The 13,323-nt window shown below is 42.4% G+C and overlaps 2 non-coding genes across 2 annotated transcripts; both read left to right on the forward strand.

Moving 5' to 3' along the window:
• Nucleotides 1-2,132: 2,132 nt before the first annotated feature.
• Nucleotides 2,133-2,239, forward strand: LOC133117265 (U6 spliceosomal RNA). The gene has a single exon (XR_009706051.1). It is a non-coding gene; the product is annotated as a U6 spliceosomal RNA (small nuclear RNA).
• Nucleotides 2,240-7,854: 5,615 nt separating this feature from the next.
• On the forward strand, nt 7,855-7,961 carry LOC133117266 (U6 spliceosomal RNA). The gene has a single exon (XR_009706052.1). It is a non-coding gene; the product is annotated as a U6 spliceosomal RNA (small nuclear RNA).
• The last annotated feature ends 5,362 nt before the right edge of the window (nt 7,962-13,323 follow it).

Consider the following 13,323-nt stretch of genomic DNA (forward strand, 5'->3'; position numbering starts at 1 on the left):
TGTTGGGTGAAACATTCGCAGCATTGAAAACCATTCGCGTTTTTTCCCCTTTACATAGTTCTGAATGAAGATCAGGTATATCATTCTGAGTACAGTAAAAAATAAAATAAAAAAGGAACTTTGTACATGGGGTATATTCCAGATGTCTCATTAAAAATGCATGTCTTACGAAATTTAAAACGAAATTAGATTGAAGGCTTCACAATAGCCCACAGTCTTGTCCCGGAGGCTAGAACCTAAAGGCATATGGTGATGCAGCGTCTTTTGGTTATTACTGCTCTAGCCTTTGGAATAGCCTGCCGATGGGTCTTCGCGACTCCAAATCCGTAGACATTTTAAAAAGAAATCGTAAGACACACCCTGTTGTAGTTCTGTCTGTAACGTGGTACACAAATAAAGTTTTGCGTAGCCACGCCTGTATTTGCACTCGGCCTACACGGGCAGATGGCTTCGTCGCCTACGGGAGATAATATTGTATTTTTCCAAATAGTTTCACTTGTTTCAGTTCGGTGCAATATGGACGCGTGCTCACATAAAACAGTGCTACTGCGGCCGGACGTCTCTCGGGTAAGGTTGCCTGCTGTAGGCGGTCCGCATGTCACGTTAACTTGGTGTGGAATCAACTTGTTCGCTTGCTAGCTAACGACTGGTGGCCATAGTCCTTCGCCTCCGCGTCGTACAGTAACCCCCTTGTTAACAAGATTATTCCTGATACACGTCGTAAATACAGTCGTGTAGGCTATTTATTGCATTTTCTGGAAGGCTTGGCTGCTGTGCGAGGATTATCCAGCTACTGAGCAAACTGTTTCCACGTGCTAGGCCGGCTGTAGCTAGCTCGTTTGCTACCTTGGCGAGGCGATGTAATTTAGTGCTCCGGTGCCTCGCTTATTGTATGTGTCTGGCCATTTTGCATGCTTAGAGATTGGGGAAGTAGATGAGAAGCACCGTACGTGGCACAGGTAAAGACAATTGTCACAACATTTTCAGAGGCCATGCTGGAAAACGTGGCATTTCCCCCACGTAGGCCCAGCGGACGCCAAAAGTCGCCGTGTTAAGTTAGCCTACACCACAGAAGTAAATAATCGTGTGCCATAGTGGCTAGCTAACGAAAACGACAACGCAGAAGAACCACTCAGCTTGCTTTGGTTGGATATACACACACGGCAGTCTGCTGAGTGGTCAAAGAGGGAATGCTGCTTTCCACGTTTGTTTTGAGCAAACACTCGTGTTTCGAAGAACTCGTTTCCTCCGCGTTTTCGTCCTTTTTAGTGCATTTCGAGTGCTTACTCTAAATTAACTTTTGATGAATTGCCTTGAAAAACTCAGCCTCCAGTTTCTGTTATAGTGTAAAGTACCTTTCGGGCGTACTGTATATGGTATTAAAAACCATGCAGTGTTTTTTTGTTTTTTTCTCAAGTGTCTCTATTAATTGTATGTAAACGATGTTCTTCCCATAGACTGTATCAAAGTAAGGCTCTTCCGTGCATGCACCGTCTTTTTGACGGTTTTCCCTTTTCTAGCTGGAGAGCCCTTGTGAAAGGAATGAGCCGACTGACCTCTGGTGGCAATTACTAGCAATGTACGGGGAGATCCGGAAGTACCGTATTTGAATTTGAAGATGGCGGGCTCCTTGTTTACTTTTCTTCAGATTTTACCTTTTGCTGTCAGATGGCCTGACCTTACCTATACCTAGTAATACTATTGTTTTGTTGTTGTGTTTTTTCTTTTTCTTTCAGTGTGCGATGAATCTTTCAAGCATGTTCAGCTGATGGTGACTGAGATGAGGACAGCATGCAGCGGACAGGCTGGAGGTGGTGACAGTGCAGTTCTTTGTGAGGGTGCAGCCAATAGCAGGATCGAGGCAGTCGGCTGCATAAGTCGGCAGCGCACATCCGTGGACTCCATTTGCCTGCCTCGGAGGGACATTGATGTCTAAATGTGTTCAGCTCAACATGAGAGGTTGTGTTTGATAAACCTCCTGATGCAGATTTGTCTTGTTTGTAAGTGCTGCCAGTTTAGGCTGTCCTTACGAGGCACACACGCGTGCTATGCATGCTTTCGCACTCAGTCCATGACTGCGAACCATGGCCAGAACCCGCCCCTTAGGTAGCGCAGGCTCAGGTAGGTCTCTTGTGCTCGCTCCGGCAGCACATATACTAAAATTGGAACGATACAGAGAAGATTAGCATGGCCCCTGCGCAAGGATGACACGCAAATTCGTGAAGCGTTCCATATTTTTAACCTTACCTGCGCACCAGTTGATATTTTCATGCCTAACCTGAGCTCTGGGTAACATTTTTTGTGAAGCGGTGCATATTTTGTGCCTTGCCTGAGGTCCAGGTAACATTTATTGGTGATTCTGTGCCTTACCTGAGCTCCAGGGTAACATGTTTTGTGATTTTTGTAAAACAGAAAGTTCTATTTTCATTTATACAAGCTGCTGTCCGGGTGTACCTAATAAAGTGGTCACCGAGTGTCCACTAACTCTGCTCGAGGGCAGAGGCTATTGTGACATCACAGGCTATTGTGACGGCACAGGAAATGGGTGGGCCAAATATTTGCATTTACAGGCTGGTGGACAGGTGTACCTAATAAAGTGGTCACTGAGTGTGTATGAACCGCTAGAGGGCAACGGCTGTTGTGATAGCACAGGCTACTGTGACGTCACGGCAAATTGGTGGTCTTAAGTACGAGTGTAGAGATAAACCTAATAAAGTGAAACTCTGTCCTATTTTAAAAATAGAATCTCCATCTCTGCCGACCTTTTTTTTTTTTTTTTTTTTAAATAAAATATCCATCTCGGTCCTATTTTAAAGAGTAGAACAGGTTCTCTGTATTGTTCCCATTTCAAGGAGTACAACAGGCCACTGAGGTGACTCGTCTTTGAAAAAGGCTTCATACGCCAGCGGACAAGTGCCTGGACATGGGCGGATGCTCTGCGTGAGGTGTGGTATGCTTGTGTGGCCCACTGGTGGGCCAGTAGCTGGCCATCTTCCCTCTGATCAAATAAACCCCAATTTCAAAGAGCAAGGGCTCATTTTTGGATGGTTGTTTGCTTTAGACTTGCAACTTGGCACTTTTTTCCCCCTCCGTTGATTGATGCAAATGTTTCTTTGTGCACTGCACACCACCTTGAGTGTATATTGTAAATAAAACTTTAAATGAGACGAATCGCTGTTGTCTGTTACTCTGACGACACTGAGTATCACGAGGGTATCTCCTAATATTTTGTGACTGTTCATATATCCAGGTCTAGCAAACTCGAATTCAGTTCTTGAGAATGTTTTGCTACTCATTGTCCAATTTCATTTCTTTTCCAGGCAGAAATTTTATTTGATAGTACAAAATGCAGAAAGGGAGCACCGTTGTGATTTTTAAAAATGATTATATTATTATTAATAATAATAATAATAATAATAATAATAATGACAATACAAATATGGCACAACTCGTTCACAGCAGAACATGGAGAAATGTCATGAGTACAAGAGATGGACGTGAATGGGGACCTACTTGTTGCTGCAACTAAATTCGGCAATTGTTCCAACAGTAGATAATAAACTGCCATCAAACAAAACAAGGACTGATTTGCACGTCCTCAAACTTAAACTGGAGCTATGCTGACGCCTAGTGTTAAAAGCTGAGCGTTTTTCTGCTGTTCAATATGTATGAAAATATATTTTTCACTGGCTTCTAGAGTGACTGCTATCGCGGTCACATGAGAATGATCACTGGTCTGATATTTTAATCACATAAATAAGTAGAATAAATGGAGCATGCCCATGGGAGGCATGTGTCCTGGTCTAAGATGTTCGCAGTGTCATGGTCCAAGCTGATGTCCTGCAGCGCCCGGCCCGTCTGCGACTGAGGTTCCCTGCAATGTGAGGCTGTGCACACAGGAAAAACATGCTTATCACAAGATTTATGAACATGCTATGTGACACAGAGTATTTAAAAGTAATAATAATAATAATAATAATAATAATAATAATAATAATAATTAATTTAACTTCACAGGGGCTACCAAGATGTAGTAGTTGACAGACCTAACCACAGCTAGCTAGCTACACTATACCACTGAAATGACTCACTTTTTAAAACATTTCGACAGAAATGATTAAATTGGGGGAGTAATTAGGCTGCATTATTCGTATAGTCACACGCTGAATCGAGGTATGGAGGTAGGTAGGTAGATAGCCAAGCAGCTATCCGCCTTGCAAGCCAGAGAATATTACGTTTTGTAATTAAAACGAAATGTGCGACATGCCAGCTTTGTCTTACGATATATTTCTAATGTAAAAATACATACATGATGTGTTTATACAGCTGGAAAGTTCTTTCATTCATTCGTTCTGTGTATTAACAGCAACGATAAACGTATTGAACAGCGCGAAAGCCAACTAGCTAGCCTGCTCTGACCATCGCTAACATGAAAATACAAATGATTCTTCTCATTTTAATAAAAATTTCATTAGAAAACGCATTGAAAGCTTACCTTTCACCGATGCGGGAGCAATGGCCGACGCGCCGATTTGAGTCAAAACGGAGGAAGAGCTACAATTGGCCGGCTAAACACGTGATGAATTTGGAACAAACACGTGTTCAATTTGGAACAAATCCGGCCATCTGATTGGCTGAGCCGCTTTGTCAAAGTTGGTGAAAGTTGTAAATTGGAACAAGGCACGGCCTCTGATTGGCTCCAATATTGGAACATATTGGAACATTGGAACATTGGAACAGAGAAGATCGGTAAAGTGGCCAAATCCATTTGACTTTTAAGAGGCCAGCCTGTAGTGCAGTGGCAAGGTCGGCGGTTCGAGCCCCGGTGTAGCTGCGATAAGATCCGCACAGCTGTTGGGCCCTTGGGGGATGCCCTTAACACCCCATTGCTCCAGGGCTGTTTCCTGCTTAGTCTAATCAGGACTTGTCGGTCGCTTTGGATAAAAGCGTCTGCTAAATAACAAATGATTATTTATTTATAGCTTGCATTGTAGCAACTAGACCTAACATCCTCAGAATGACCTACACCGTGGCACGGTGTCATTTTGTTGGGAATGTTAAATGAACCAAAATAAAGAAGAAAAAAAAAAAAAAAGTGAAACAGCAAAGTTGGGTGAATTTTGTAACTTTGAGTTGCATCAGGCAAGTATATTTCTCGAGTTATCAAAATACATTAGTTGTATTGTAGACTGGTTTCCGGTTTAATTTTGTCTTTCAACCTATAGGTACAACACACATCAGGACATGTAGGTCTCTTTGGATAAAAGCGTCTGCTAAATAACAAATGATTATTTATTTATTTATTTATTTATTTATTTATTTATTTGCTAGCATTGTGGCAACTCAACCTAACATCCTCAGGATGGCCTACACAGTGGCACGGTGTTATTTTGTTGGGAATGTAAGGTATATTTCTCGAGTTATGAAAATACATAAGTTGTATTGTAGACTGGTTTTATTTTGTCTTTGAACCTGTAGGTACACCGCACATCCCGATAGAAACACACATCAGGACTTGTCGGTAGCTTTGGATAAAAGCGTCATCCTCAGGAAGGCCTACACAGTGGCACGGTGTTATTTTGTTGAGAATGTCTGTCCTCCAGGGTCCTCGTCGCACTTCATTGTGCGTCGCTCTGGATAAGAGCGTCTGCTAAATGCCTGCAATGTAATGTAATGTAATGTGAAAAAGAAAGAACGGGAAACCGCAATGCTGTGTGAATTCTGTTGGGTGAAACATTCGCAGCATTGAAAACCATTCGCGTTTTTTCCCCTTTACATAGTTCTGAATGAAGATCAGGTATATCATTCTGAGTACAGTAAAAAATAAAATAAAAAAGGAACTTTGTACATGGGGTATATTCCAGATGTCTCATTAAAAATGCATGTCTTACGAAATTTAAAACGAAATTAGATTGAAGGCTTCACAATAGCCCACAGTCTTGTCCCGGAGGCTAGAACCTAAAGGCATATGGTGATGCAGCGTCTTTTGGTTATTACTGCTCTAGCCTTTGGAATAGCCTGCCGATGGGTCTTCGCGACTCCAAATCCGTAGACATTTTAAAAAGAAATCGTAAGACACACCCTGTTGTAGTTCTGTCTGTAACGTGGTACATAAATAAAGTTTTGCGTAGCCACGCCTGTATTTGCACTCGGCCTACACGGGCAGATGGCTTCGTCGCCTACGGGAGATAATATTGTATTTTTCCAAATAGTTTCACTTGTTTCAGTTCGGTGCAATATGGACGCGTGCTCACATAAAACAGTGCTACTGCGGCCGGACGTCTCTCGGGTAAGGTTGCCTGCTGTAGGCGGTCCGCATGTCACGTTAACTTGGTGTGGAATTAGCTTGTTCGCTTGCTAGCTAACGACTGGTGGCCATAGTCCTTCGCCTCCGCGTCGTACAGTAACCCCCTTGTTAACAAGATTATTCCTGATACACGTCGTAAATACAGTCGTGTAGGCTATTTATTGCATTTTCTGGAAGGCTTGGCAGCTGTGCGAGGATTATCCAGCTACTGAGCAAACTGTTTCCACGTGCTAGGCCGGCTGTAGCTAGCTCGTTTGCTACCTTGGCGAGGCGATGTAATTTAGTGCTCCGGTGCCTCGCTTATTGTATGTGTCTGGCCATTTTGCATGCTTAGAGATTGGGGAAGTAGATGAGAAGCACCGTACGTGGCACAGGTAAAGACAATTGTCACAACATTTTCAGAGGCCTTGTTGGAAAACGTGGCATTTCCCCCACGTAGGCCCAGCGGACGCCAAAAGTCGCCGTGTTAAGTTAGCCTACACCACAGAAGTAAATAATCGTGTGCCATAGTGGCTAGCTAACGAAAACGACAACGCAGAAGAACCACTCAGCTTGCTTTGGTTGGATATACACACACGGCAGTCTGCTGAGTGGTCAAAGAGGGAATGCTGCTTTCCACGTTTGTTTTGAGCAAACACTCGTGTTTCGAAGAACTCGTTTCCTCCGCGTTTTCGTCCTTTTTAGTGAATTTCGAGTGCTTACTCTAAATTAACTTTTGATGAATTGCCTTGAAAAACTCAGCCTCCAGTTTCTGTTATAGTGTAAAGTACCTTTCGGGCGTACTGTATATGGTATTAAAAACCATGCAGTGTTTTTTTGTTTTTTTCTCAAGTGTCTCTATTAATTGTATGTAAACGATGTTCTTCCCATAGACTGTATCAAAGTAAGGCTCTTCCGTGCATGCACCGTCTTTTTGACGGTTTTCCCTTTTCTAGCTGGAGAGCCCTTGTGAAAGGAATGAGCCGACTGACCTCTGGTGGCAATTACTAGCAATGTACGGGGAGATCCGGAAGTACCGTATTTGAATTTGAAGATGGCGGGCTCCTTGTTTACTTTTCTTCAGATTTTACCTTTTGCTGTCAGATGGCCTGACCTTACCTATACCTAGTAATACTATTGTTTTGTTGTTGTGTTTTTTCTTTTTCTTTCAGTGTGCGATGAATCTTTCAAGCATGTTCAGCTGATGGTGACTGAGATGAGGACAGCATGCAGCGGACAGGCTGGAGGTGGTGACAGTGCAGTTCTTTGTGAGGGTGCAGCCAATAGCAGGATCGAGGCAGTCGGCTGCATAAGTCGGCAGCGCACATCCGTGGACTCCATTTGCCTGCCTCGGAGGGACATTGATGTCTAAATGTGTTCAGCTCAACATGAGAGGTTGTGTTTGATAAACCTCCTGATGCAGATTTGTCTTGTTTGTAAGTGCTGCCAGTTTAGGCTGTCCTTACGAGGCACACACGCGTGCTATGCATGCTTTCGCACTCAGTCCATGACTGCGAACCATGGCCAGAACCCGCCCCTTAGGTAGCGCAGGCTCAGGTAGGTCTCTTGTGCTCGCTCCGGCAGCACATATACTAAAATTGGAACGATACAGAGAAGATTAGCATGGCCCCTGCGCAAGGATGACACGCAAATTCGTGAAGCGTTCCATATTTTTAACCTTACCTGCGCACCAGTTGATATTTTCATGCCTAACCTGAGCTCTGGGTAACATTTTTTGTGAAGCGGTGCATATTTTGTGCCTTGCCTGAGGTCCAGGTAACATTTATTGGTGATTCTGTGCCTTACCTGAGCTCCAGGGTAACATGTTTTGTGATTTTTGTAAAACAGAAAGTTCTATTTTCATTTATACAAGCTGCTGTCCGGGTGTACCTAATAAAGTGGTCACCGAGTGTCCACTAACTCTGCTCGAGGGCAGAGGCTATTGTGACATCACAGGCTATTGTGACGGCACAGGAAATGGGTGGGCCAAATATTTGCATTTACAGGCTGGTGGACAGGTGTACCTAATAAAGTGGTCACTGAGTGTGTATGAACCGCTAGAGGGCAACGGCTGTTGTGATAGCACAGGCTACTGTGACGTCACGGCAAATTGGTGGTCTTAAGTACGAGTGTAGAGATAAACCTAATAAAGTGAAACTCTGTCCTATTTTAAAAATAGAATCTCCATCTCTGCCGACCTTTTTTTTTTTTTTTTTTTTTAAATAAAATATCCATCTCGGTCCTATTTTAAAGAGTAGAACAGGTTCTCTGTATTGTTCCCATTTCAAGGAGTACAACAGGCCACTGAGGTGACTCGTCTTTGAAAAAGGCTTCATACGCCAGCGGACAAGTGCCTGGACATGGGCGGATGCTCTGCGTGAGGTGTGGTATGCTTGTGTGGCCCACTGGTGGGCCAGTAGCTGGCCATCTTCCCTCTGATCAAATAAACCCCAATTTCAAAGAGCAAGGGCTCATTTTTGGATGGTTGTTTGCTTTAGACTTGCAACTTGGCACTTTTTTCCCCCTCCGTTGATTGATGCAAATGTTTCTTTGTGCACTGCACACCACCTTGAGTGTATATTGTAAATAAAACTTTAAATGAGACGAATCGCTGTTGTCTGTTACTCTGACGACACTGAGTATCACGAGGGTATCTCCTAATATTTTGTGACTGTTCATATATCCAGGTCTAGCAAACTCGAATTCAGTTCTTGAGAATGTTTTGCTACTCATTGTCCAATTTCATTTCTTTTCCAGGCAGAAATTTTATTTGATAGTACAAAATGCAGAAAGGGAGCACCGTTGTGATTTTTAAAAATGATTATATTATTATTAATAATAATAATAATAATAATAATAATAATAATGACAATACAAATATGGCACAACTCGTTCACAGCAGAACATGGAGAAATGTCATGAGTACAAGAGATGGACGTGAATGGGGACCTACTTGTTGCTGCAACTAAATTCGGCAATTGTTCCAACAGTAGATAATAAACTGCCATCAAACAAAACAAGGACTGATTTGCACGTCCTCAAACTTAAACTGGAGCTATGCTGACGCCTAGTGTTAAAAGCTGAGCGTTTTTCTGCTGTTCAATATGTATGAAAATATATTTTTCACTGGCTTCTAGAGTGACTGCTATCGCGGTCACATGAGAATGATCACTGGTCTGATATTTTAATCACATAAATAAGTAGAATAAATGGAGCATGCCCATGGGAGGCATGTGTCCTGGTCTAAGATGTTCGCAGTGTCATGGTCCAAGCTGATGTCCTGCAGCGCCCGGCCCGTCTGCGACTGAGGTTCCCTGCAATGTGAGGCTGTGCACACAGGAAAAACATGCTTATCACAAGATTTATGAACATGCTATGTGACACAGAGTATTTAAAAGTAATAATAATAATAATAATAATAATAATAATAATAATTAATTTAACTTCACAGGGGCTACCAAGATGTAGTAGTTGACAGACCTAACCACAGCTAGCTAGCTACACTATACCACTGAAATGACTCACTTTTTAAAACATTTCGACAGAAATGATTAAATTGGGGGAGTAATTAGGCTGCATTATTCGTATAGTCACACGCTGAATCGAGGTATGGAGGTAGGTAGGTAGATAGCCAAGCAGCTATCCGCCTTGCAAGCCAGAGAATATTACGTTTTGTAATTAAAACGAAATGTGCGACATGCCAGCTTTGTCTTACGATATATTTCTAATGTAAAAATACATACATGATGTGTTTATACAGCTGGAAAGTTCTTTCATTCATTCGTTCTGTGTATTAACAGCAACGATAAACGTATTGAACAGCGCGAAAGCCAACTAGCTAGCCTGCTCTGACCATCGCTAACATGAAAATACAAATGATTCTTCTCATTTTAATAAAAATTTCATTAGAAAACGCATTGAAAGCTTACCTTTCACCGATGCGGGAGCAATGGCCGACGCGCCGATTTGAGTCAAAACGGAGGAAGAGCTACAATTGGCCGGCTAAACACGTGATGAATTTGGAACAAACACGTGTTCAATTTGGAACAAATCCGGCCATCTGATTGGCTGAGCCGCTTTGTCAAAGTTGGTGAAAGTTGTAAATTGGAACAAGGCACGGCCTCTGATTGGCTCCAATATTGGAACATATTGGAACATTGGAACAGAGAAGATCGGTAAAGTGGCCAAATCCATTTGACTTTTAAGAGGCCAGCCTGTAGTGCAGTGGCAAGGTCGGCGGTTCGAGCCCCGGTGTAGCTGCGATAAGATCCGCACAGCTGTTGGGCCCTTGGGGGATGCCCTTAACACCCCATTGCTCCAGGGCTGTTTCCTGCTTAGTCTAATCAGGACTTGTCGGTCGCTTTGGATAAAAGCGTCTGCTAAATAACAAATGATTATTTATTTATAGCTTGCATTGTAGCAACTAGACCTAACATCCTCAGAATGACCTACACCGTGGCACGGTGTCATTTTGTTGGGAATGTTAAATGAACCAAAATAAAGAAGAAGAAAAAAAAAAAGTGAAACAGCAAAGTTGGGTGAATTTTGTAACTTTGAGTTGCATCAGGCAAGTATATTTCTCGAGTTATCAAAATACATTAGTTGTATTGTAGACTGGTTTCCGGTTTAATTTTGTCTTTCAACCTATAGGTACAACACACATCAGGACATGTAGGTCTCTTTGGATAAAAGCGTCTGCTAAATAACAAATGATTATTTATTTATTTATTTATTTATTTATTTATTTATTTATTTATTTATTTATTTATTTATTTATTTATTTATTTATTTATTTATTTATTTATTTATTTATTTATTTATTTATTTATTTATTTATTTATTTATTTATTTATTTATTTATTTATTTATTTGCTAGCATTGTTGGCAACTCAACCTAACATCCTCAGGATGGCCTACACAGTGGCACGGTGTTATTTTGTTGGGAATGTAAGGTATATTTCTCGAGTTATGAAAATACATAAGTTGTATTGTAGACTGGTTTTATTTTGTCTTTGAACCTGTAGGTACACCGCACATCCCGATAGAAACACACATCAGGACTTGTCGGTAGCTTTGGATAAAAGCGTCATCCTCAGGAAGGCCTATACAGTGGCACGGTGTTATTTTGTTGAGAATGTCTGTCCTCCAGGGTCCTCGTCGCACTTCATTGTGCGTCGCTCTGGATAAGAGCGTCTGCTAAATGCCTGCAATGTAATGTAATGTAATGTGAAAAAGAAAGAACGGGAAACCGCAATGCTGTGTGAATTCTGTTGGGTGAAACATTCGCAGCATTGAAAACCATTCGCGTTTTTTCCCCTTTACATAGTTCTGAATGAAGATCAGGTATATCATTCTGAGTACAGTAAAAAATAAAATAAAAAAGGAACTTTGTACATGGGGTATATTCCAGATGTCTCATTAAAAATGCATGTCTTACGAAATTTAAAACGAAATTAGATTGAAGGCTTCACAATAGCCCACAGTCTTGTCCCGGAGGCTAGAACCTAAAGGCATATGGTGATGCAGCGTCTTTTGGTTATTACTGCTCTAGCCTTTGGAATAGCCTGCCGATGGGTCTTCGCGACTCCAAATCCGTAGACATTTTAAAAAGAAATCGTAAGACACACCCTGTTGTAGTTCTGTCTGTAACGTGGTACATAAATAAAGTTTTGCGTAGCCACGCCTGTATTTGCACTCGGCCTACACGGGCAGATGGCTTCGTCGCCTACGGGAGATAATATTGTATTTTTCCAAATAGTTTCACTTGTTTCAGTTCGGTGCAATATGGACGCGTGCTCACATAAAACAGTGCTACTGCGGCCGGACGTCTCTCGGGTAAGGTTGCCTGCTGTAGGCGGTCCGCATGTCACGTTAACTTGGTGTGGAATTAGCTTGTTCGCTTGCTAGCTAACGACTGGTGGCCATAGTCCTTCGCCTCCGCGTCGTACAGTAACCCCCTTGTTAACAAGATTATTCCTGATACACGTCGTAAATACAGTCGTGTAGGCTATTTATTGCATTTTCTGGAAGGCTTGGCAGCTGTGCGAGGATTATCCAGCTACTGAGCAAACTGTTTCCACGTGCTAGGCCGGCTGTAGCTAGCTCGTTTGCTACCTTGGCGATGCGATGTAATTTAGTGCTCCGGTGCCTCGCTTATTGTATGTGTCTGGCCATTTTGCATGCTTAGAGATTGGGGAAGTAGATGAGAAGCACCGTACGTGGCACAGGTAAAGACAATTGTCACAACATTTTCAGAGGCCATGCTGGAAAACGTGGCATTTCCCCCACGTAGGCCCAGCGGACGCCAAAAGTCGCCGTGTTAAGTTAGCCTACACCACAGAAGTAAATAATCGTGTGCCATAGTGGCTAGCTAACGAAAACGACAACGCAGAAGAACCACTCAGCTTGCTTTGGTTGGATATACACACACGGCAGTCTGCTGAGTGGTCAAAGAGGGAATGCTGCTTTCCACGTTTGTTTTGAGCAAACACTCGTGTTTCGAAGAACTCGTTTCCTCCGCGTTTTCGTCCTTTTTAGTGCATTTCGAGTGCTTACTCTAAATTAACTTTTGATGAATTGCCTTGAAAAACTCAGCCTCCAGTTTCTGTTATAGTGTAAAGTACCTTTCGGGCGTACTGTATATGGTATTAAAAACCATGCAGTGTTTTTTTGTTTTTTTCTCAAGTGTCTCTATTAATTGTATGTAAACGATGTTCTTCCCATAGACTGTATCAAAGTAAGGCTCTTCCGTGCATGCACCGTCTTTTTGACGGTTTTCCCTTTTCTAGCTGGAGAGCCCTTGTGAAAGGAATGAGCCGACTGACCTCTGGTGGCAATTACTAGCAATGTACGGGGAGATCCGGAAGTACCGTATTTGAATTTGAAGATGGCGGGCTCCTTGTTTACTTTTCTTCAGATTTTACCTTTTGCTGTCAGATGGCCTGACCTTACCTATACCTAGTAATACTATTGTTTTGTTGTTGTGTTTTTTCTTTTTCTTTCAGTGTGCGATGAATCTTTCAAGCATGTTCAGCTGA

The sequence above is a fragment of the Conger conger genome, chromosome 17, assembly GCF_963514075.1.
Source record: "Conger conger chromosome 17, fConCon1.1, whole genome shotgun sequence".
Classification (NCBI taxonomy): domain Eukaryota; kingdom Metazoa; phylum Chordata; class Actinopteri; order Anguilliformes; family Congridae; genus Conger; species Conger conger.